Source organism: Nelumbo nucifera, chromosome 8, assembly GCF_055504915.1.
Source record: "Nelumbo nucifera cultivar China Antique chromosome 8, China Antique-T2T, whole genome shotgun sequence".
NCBI classification, from domain to species: domain Eukaryota; kingdom Viridiplantae; phylum Streptophyta; class Magnoliopsida; order Proteales; family Nelumbonaceae; genus Nelumbo; species Nelumbo nucifera.
Window position 1 is genome coordinate 44,606,228 of NC_142656.1, and position 8,512 is coordinate 44,614,739.

At 37.6% G+C, this 8,512-nt stretch overlaps 1 long non-coding RNA gene across 2 annotated transcripts; it reads right to left on the reverse strand.

Moving 5' to 3' along the window:
- Positions 1-3,382: 3,382 nt before the first annotated feature.
- LOC148789958 (uncharacterized) lies at positions 3,383-6,258 on the reverse strand. Of its 2 annotated transcripts, XR_016079651.1 has the most exons (3): positions 4,395-6,143; positions 4,138-4,295; positions 3,383-3,679 (listed from the first exon to the last, which is right to left on the reverse strand). It is a non-coding gene; the product is annotated as an uncharacterized LOC148789958 (long non-coding RNA). The 2 variants fall into 2 exon arrangements; XR_016079650.1 differs by having other exon boundaries at positions 4,138-6,258.
- Positions 6,259-8,512: the final 2,254 nt, after the last annotated feature.

Here is an 8,512-nt window from a genome sequence, read left to right on the forward strand (position 1 = left end):
CACTAAAGTGTATAAAGGTTGACAAAGCACAAGAGAGAGAGAGCGAGAGAGAGAGAGAGAGATTTAAAATGCTAAGATATTCCCATATCTCGTCATTATAAATACTTGGGAAGAGCATTCAGGTCCAAATCAAAAGAACCCAGGAAAGAAACTATGCGTTTTCTGTTAGTTTGCTACAAACAAGAGACTGTGTTAGGGGAGAGGCAAGCTTCTGGGGTGTGCCCTTATTGTGGAGGGATGGTGCATGCCATCGACACAGAGAGACAATACATGTTCTGTTTTCTTCATCTCTGGTTTAGTCCCAAGACCAAGTACCTGTGCACCATGTGTAACAGGCGTTTAGTTGTCAACCATGGAGAAAATGATAGCTAGCTAGCTAGGGTTGAATTGAAGGAGAGGAGAGAGATCAAATCATAAAATCATTGACAAGAAAAGAAGCAATTAATGGTTAACCTTTGCTAAGTGAAGAGATTTCTCAAATGGGTCTTTGTGAAAGCTGATTGTAGCCTTTGTATTGTTGAATTTGAGATGATGTATAACATTTATTGGTCAAGAAGCTTTAGTTTGTATTTGTATTCCTGATTTCTCAATTTTCATTTGTTATATGTTGTTTGGAAAGCAAATAGTTTGGGTTGATAATTAAATCTATTTGGACAAATATCAGTGCAGAACTAAGAATAGATTCATCATCTTCTTCCCATTTGATCAAGGATGTATAGATTAGGCTTTTATTCTTCGTTTATTATTATATTGTTTTTGTTCTTTTATACCCTGAATTTTTATCCTAGGTGAACCTAATTCAAAACAATCCACCTATGCAATAATAAGGAGATGGTTTTTAAATCCTTAATTAGGTTGCTTTTAATTAGTTGCTCGTAAATAAAAAAATAAGGGATAATTTCCCCCAAACATGAATTATTTTCTAAGTTTTCTTAGTGTTTTGTTTGAAGCTTGAGAAAATCCAACCTAGAATTTTTTATACAAAAAAACACTGCATGTTGTTATGGTTGAGCTGGCCTCAGGTGCCACGTGGCAATTTCCGTGGCCATCTTATCTTTTCGGCCATTTTGGCACCACGTAGGATGGATAAGTGCGACTAAGAAGAGGAGCCCATACGGATAAGAAGAACAACTCTGCTGGGGATTAGGACTTATCCTGAAAGTCTCAACGGACAACCTCATCTCGACAACCCTAAAAGCCTCATTCGAATCGGACATGGATATTTGGCTATAAATAGGTAACCTCTATTCAAGGAAAAAGACTTTTGACTCTTGAGACTTCATACTGTTACTTTGCTTTTGCTCGGACTGGCATTCTTTTCAACTGCTAGGCCCAACCTCCCATCTCTTCCGTTACTCATCGAGCCTCTAATCTCTTTCTTGGTTTCAAATCCTACTGTGCGGCTTCATCCTTCCACCGTGGTCTCGCCAGTTGGCAAGACTATCTAACTACGATTGTAATTTGGAACACCTCAGATTGAACATCACATATAATTCTTATATTTTATTGCACCAAGATCAATCATGTGGATTTTCACAACTTTTAAAAGTGATTGTATATGAAAAGTACTTCTGATTTTGATTTAAAAATACGAGCATAACTTGTGTGAAGTAGCTTCTCTAGTTGAATTCACACACCTCACTCCAGGTTGGGTGCCTCTTGCTCAACTCAATCACCAAAAGGGCATTTTTGCATAAACCCCTTCTTATTCTATAATATCTATATTATGTTCTTACATATCTTCTCCAGTATTCCCTGTTCCTGTTTCACTTTTCATCTTCTTGGAATACCTCATGTTTGCTTTCATTTATCCTCATCTAATCATCTATTCCATATTTATTGTCTTTTAAGTAGAACCTCTCTTTGTTCTCTATCCTCCCTTAAATTCTTCTACCTTATCTCTAAACTTTCCTTTTGTTGAATACCTTCTCTCCACTTCCAACCTTTCACTTGCTCATTGGTCACCATTCAAAGACTCCAAAGAAAGATTCCACCAACTATTCCTACCTAGTGGAACACTTTTTTGTTTCCAGAGATTAGACAAGTTCTTGTTCCTTGCAGCAAGCCAGATTACACCTTTGAGAAGAGTGTAAGATTGGTAGATAAAGTTTGCGGTACTATGCCTTGAAAGACGAGTAATCAATACTAAAAAAATCCCTTACTTACCCTAATTTTAATAACATCATTTTGCAAGCATTTGATAAAGGCTGAAATGGATGAACTAAATAACTTATTACTCTTTCTTTTAGTGATAAGTTTATAATTTTGTTTTTTCATGGGGCTAGACAACGTTACAACGAATCAGAGATTCTCATCATGAGTTGGTTTTTGGTGATAAATTATCAAGTAGGTTTTGATATTATTGGCTCAAGCTGAAAATAGATTAGTACAATACATTTAAATATTTTATCATCTAAAAAATAAAGCAATAGATCATTCGGTTACACTTCAGCCAAACGAGTTGTGAAGTACTGCTCTTAAATCATGAAATCAAAGCCTTGGATGTATTATTGTGGCCCTACCTTAAATTAGTATAAATCAATGTTTCAAAAAATGACCCGGAATTGGAACCATTATGGCCACTGGTTCCCGGGTCAATAGTTCAATTGTCTGGTTTGAATGGATAATCTGTTTTAACAAAAGAAATTAAAAAGAATTAAAAAATAATAATTAAAATAAAAAATGACCAAAAACATTGAACAAGTCAAACGGGTTGATGGTTCAATCGCCTAAGTCAATGAGTCATTGACCAATTCAATAGTTTTTGGCCAAAGACTAGATTTAGGGTAAAACAAAACTAATTGCCTGAACCAAATAGTCCAACCGTCTAAATAAATGATGGTTCAAAAACATTGGTTTAAAAATGAAGTTTTGGTGGATCTAATTCAATGTATAATATATCAAAGGCCATGATTCATGGTTTTGAGTATGGATCCATTACAAGAAATGGTTAAAGCCGGCGGTTAGAGGACCACCGCCTTATGCGTCCGCCCCCTAAATCTCTGCCAGCCTAGGTCAAGACCGCCGCCTTTGGGGACCGGTCCAACGTGGTTCAATCATTCCTAAACCGACAGTATGTCAGAACCATCGGCTTAGATTTAATAAAGGTGGCGGTCTGGACCTCCGGCTTAGATCTCTTTGGACCACCGCCTTAGGTCTGTCAAAACATTGTGTTCGCTTTTCGGTGGCGGTCTGGACCGCCGGCTTAGATCGCTTTTATGTCTAAGGCGGCGGTTGCATGACCACCATCTTTGTTTTCTTTTTAAATTTTATATTTTTTATATCAATTTGATTTCAACATTTTGTTTGTACCCGTTTAATACAAATCTCATGGCAAATATTAATGCATAAAAATCAATGTAAGCAAAAGAATACAAATTGAAAATAAAAAAATATTAAAATTATTAATTATTATAATATCCAAAACAAATTGCTTAAATACAATATCCAATTAACATAAAAAAGTACAAGACATTTAAAAAAACTTTTTGAATAATGTAACACATCTTCCAATGCAAATCCTCTCCATGACCCGGGTTCTGTCTTCAGTACAAGGCATTTGCAGGAAAAAACTTCTGTCTTCAGTGTTCTTGGAGAATCTAAATTCTTAGAACTGAGTCCATGTCACTTTATACTTAATGTTCATCTCCTTGTCGATTTGAATACCTTCCAACTTCAACTGAACATGAGAAAAGAAAAACTAGATATCACTTATAAATAAATCATTGAGGCTTATTTTAAGCTTACAAAATGCTGAAAGTTGAATCTTGACAAAGGAATTAAAATTTAAACAAGATGGGTTGTTTCCTTCTGATGTTTCATGACCAAGGGACCATGCAGGTGGGATTAGGAAGATAGGTTTTTGTTACTTCATGAGGAAAATAAATCATTAGTAGAGTACTTTCAAGCAAATTGGCTGAAAAATGTTGTTACAAAATTATCTTTCTTGATCTTTATATTTGTCAGATATATATATATATATATATATATATATATATATATATATATCTATGTGAGATTCCATGGTTCTAACTTGGAACTTTTAGTAAGATGTATATTTTTTCCTAGAGTACCATCATCAACTCCATCAACTATTACAAAATTAAACAGCATAAGAAAAGTCAGGATAAGCCTTACCATCCATAAACTGAGGACGTGAATACATAACGTAATTCTGACAAGCATACATTACGGCTATGATAACGATGTGCAAATCTTTCACGTAGCATATTAGCCTCAGCAACAAGAGCAGGTGTTAAATTGGCTAGAATAGCATCAGAAGAAGTTAATAGCACCTGGAAATGAATATATATATATATATATATATATATAAATTTGGATGAATGGACGAGTTTCCTAAAAACATAAACATAATAACTTAATGAATTTGAAACCTCTTCTCCTAAATCTGACGGGAATGTAGCAATTATTGAGACGGCATCCATCTCAACTGGTTGGCCTTCCAATTATTGTGATTGATGAAGTCTCTGAGCTTGTTGTTGTGCTAAAACTTCTGCACGGATATCTGGGGGAAGAGCTGCAAGAAATTCAGGATCAATATCTCCAACAGATTGAGGTTCAGAGTTTGATGGTTGTGCAGCTTGACCCTGTTGAGCTGAAAGAACCTCAGCCCTCAAATCCTCAGGAAGAGCATCCAGGAATGCAGGATCAATTGCTCCAGAATCAGATGCTGTGTTGACTTGCTGCTTCTCAGTTGGACCACTCTGGTCTTCCCCTTGGCTAGTATTTTCTGATACTTCACTAACACTCTGAAGAGATGCATCTCTGCTGCTTACTGGCACAATATTGCTTATATATATTATATATTATAAATATATATATATTTATATTACTAGTTGGTTCGGTTAACTGTCGATTTTTCATATTGGTTAACCGAAACCAAACCAGTAGCTTTGATTTTTCCAAAACCAAACAGATCAGTTTGGTAACCGGATTTTTTGGTTCGGTTTCGTCGGTTCATTTTGGTTTTTGATGATCACCCCTACCTACACTCATGAACAAGTATGACCAGAAACGTTGCTTCCACATTAAGATTTTCTGAAAGCAAAGAAAAAAACCTCCCAAAGATGTTCTTTTGACCAAAAAAGCATATAGATGATCCAAATCTCAGTCCTAAATTTACCAAGTAAGCTAGTTTCCAGCCAGGGGCTCCAAGGTCCAGGATAAAATTTGAAAGTTGAAACACATGAATAGCATCTTTTGAGGGAAGATGTTATTCTACGGAAATGAACATAGCAATCCAAAGTCTAAACTAACCAATTCATCTACCTCATCTGTCATCATTTCCAATAAAACTCAAAGAGAATTAGCAATTTGGCAACGCAGACCAGATATTTATTAAATAACTAACAGTACATGGACAAATATAACTAGAAAGCTAAACCAGTTCTATTCAAGATTTTTTATTCACAACAAAAAAAAAAGAAAAAACAAAAGAAGAAAAATAAATGTATAAAAGCTCTAAGAGAAGAGGGGTAACTATTGCTCCTGATCCTGAAGCCCAAATACCACTTCTCCATAACCAATTCCAAAACAAATAACTATTGCTCATAGTGAGGTTGCGTTTTGAATTTTAACTATGGAGGAATGAATTCAGGGGATGTGCTCATTGAATCAATCCCAACAGGTTGGTAAGGATTTTCTGATAACTAAAGAGGGAGGTGATCTATCAAAAAAAAAACTAAACAGCTACCAAACAGGTCAGATTGTTCTTCAGAGGCAAACTATTAAAAGAAGGGTTAGAAGGTCACCTTCTCTTCTCTTGCTCGAACGAACAGAGGTCGGTGCTTGCTTGGATAGCGTCCAGAAATTTCCCCGTTCTCAAGCACAAAGGGAAACCCTAGCTTGAACTAACAGAAGTCGTGTGCCTCTACTCTTGCTTGAATGAACACAACCCTAGCTCGAACGAACGTTACCTTCTCTTCTCTTCTCTTGCTCAAACAAAAGATCTGAAAATCGCGCAAGGTTCTCTATGGACAAAGAACTTCTGTCTTGCTCGTGAAGAGTAACTTGCTCGTGAAGATTAACTTCTTGTCTCAGCAAGGTTCTCTATGGACAGAGAACCTTCTGTCTTGTTGCTTTTCGAATAGGAAGGGGGAATTCGCGCGCGGGAGAAAGAAACTTTTCCCTCCCTGCGCTTCTCCATATCATCGGTCCAAGGTTAAACCGGTTTAATTCAGGTTCAAAAAAAATCCGCCGAATCTACATTAATAACTGCCGCGCTAGTTTCTAAACCGAATGTATCAAAGACCGCCGCTTTAGATATTTCTATAGCAGCACTAAAAAAAAGACCGCCGGTTCTAAACCGCCGCCTTTGACCGTTTTTCGTGTAGTGATCACAACACTAAAAAAAAGTTTGGATCTAATCAAAACAAAAGCATCACAACAGAATTCGCATTGGCTCGCCCGACAGAGTGCACCCCATGCATGTCTCGTGAACATCTCCCATGTACAAGAGATTTAATGAATGTTGATATGCGTATATGGGGTCCACTGTGTGGGGGAATCAATGCGAATTTGTCGCAACACACATCCCAACAAAACCATGAGACGCCACCTGTATTTCTCAGCCATTCTGGGCTTGATTTTGCACATGTTCTCGAACACAATCCCTAGTGGAGCTATGTATTGGGTGTGTCGGAGGCAGGGAATAATGTATGTTTGGGGACTCCAGATCTCCTGATCACGAAAATTCTGCCCACGTCTATTTATAACACACCACCCCGGTGAATTGAAACATTTCTCCTGCATAATATTATATAGAAAGATGAAATGTTTTCCATGTGTGATTACGGTGTTGTATGAATAGATGTGGGCAGAGTTTGTATGGACAGAAAATCCGGACTCTGTGTTAGGGGTTGGGGAGCATTGGTGCCGGTTTGGATTTCCTATCCACACATACCAACAAATCAGTACAGCCGCACATTAAGAACATCTCTACCACTCACGTATTACAGCTGTAGTATTGTGAATAAGAGATCTAGATTGCTATCAAAGACCTTGCCAAGAATTATTGGCCAGGTGATTTTAAAGTGGAATTGTAGATATATATGATGGCAATAACCACGAAAAAGCTGTTTATAATCCATATCTATCAGTGTGGTAAATGGAAGCTATCCCAGTCAATACTCTTCAAAACTGTTTCATCTCATAATATGAAGGGGAGAAATTGATGAGAACTCATTGTTTACTTCATTCACCGGCACTAGTGAACAAGGGAAAGGGACAGAGTATTAGACAGTGTATGCCCTTAGTTCCAATCAAATTGATGTGCTGATACATTTATTCTAAATGAGTGAAAGTACATAATTGTTTCATGTTATAATTGGTATATTTCTGTGTAATTACCCCTTAAACTGGACACTTATGAGACTCATGTTAATTTAGAATGTTCTTAGCCGTTGGATAGACTTGGGGAATTTATCCTGTCAAGGCTGACACTAATGTACTACCAAAGAAGTTGGGGTAGCTTGTCTCAACTACTAGGGTTGGACCCGAAGCACATGTAGTGTGTGTTTGTTTGAAACACTGAACCTGGACCAATTTCCAGTTATGCCCTGGACCTTGGAGACTAATGGGCAAAACTGGAAAGTTATACATAACCCCTAGACTCGATTATGGTACTGCACTGGGTGTCGGATTGGTCTGTCTTTGATAAGCCAATCACTGAGACCCTTTGGGGGTCAAAACCTAGGTATGTTGGGGAAGTCTGAGAATTCACTCGAGTGGGTGATCATAGTGACAGGGTCAACCCCTTTGTCGGACAAAGTGAATGATCGGGACGACACACTCTGATGGAAACCAAAACTGTTGGCAATCGATTTCAACCGTGTTTGAGATTTGTGTTGCAAAATATATTTATATGAAAATGTATATATATTATGTTTTAAGGAAAAATGTTTGCAAAAGGTTTTAATTCCCGAGACCCATCCGAGCAGAGAGCGTGACATTGCTCCTTGCTGCCATGGGAGAGGTCCTTCCCTGTCGAGCAATGTTTGATCATTATGGGCTGAGAGGTTAAGTGTAAGAGACCATTAAAGGCTGCTTTACTTGATGGGCTATATTTTACTTAAGTCCATTGTCCTTGGGCCTTCATAGGATGGCTGGACTCAAAGATCATTTACTGTAAATGTTGGGCCCATTAAGAGCCCATACGGATCAACTCAGGGGTTTACTATGCTTGAGAGTGAATTCGACTAGGCCTTTTCACAAAGACTGGGCCGAACCCATGTGGGCTTATGTAAGGTCATTGTTGAAGTCCCACACCATACAAAGTGAATCTAAATGGGCCAACAACTACCTAGGTATGTGAGCCACTTGTTTAATGGGTCCAAAGCCCATGATTAATTAGATTAATCAAGTGGTCACATGACAGCTTAAGCAGTCATGGGATTTGGGCGGATATGGGTATGGATATGGGTTTAGAGCACCCATCTCATAAGAGGATAAGTCTTATCCACTTATGGAGTCCAGATCCAAATAAAGATTTGGA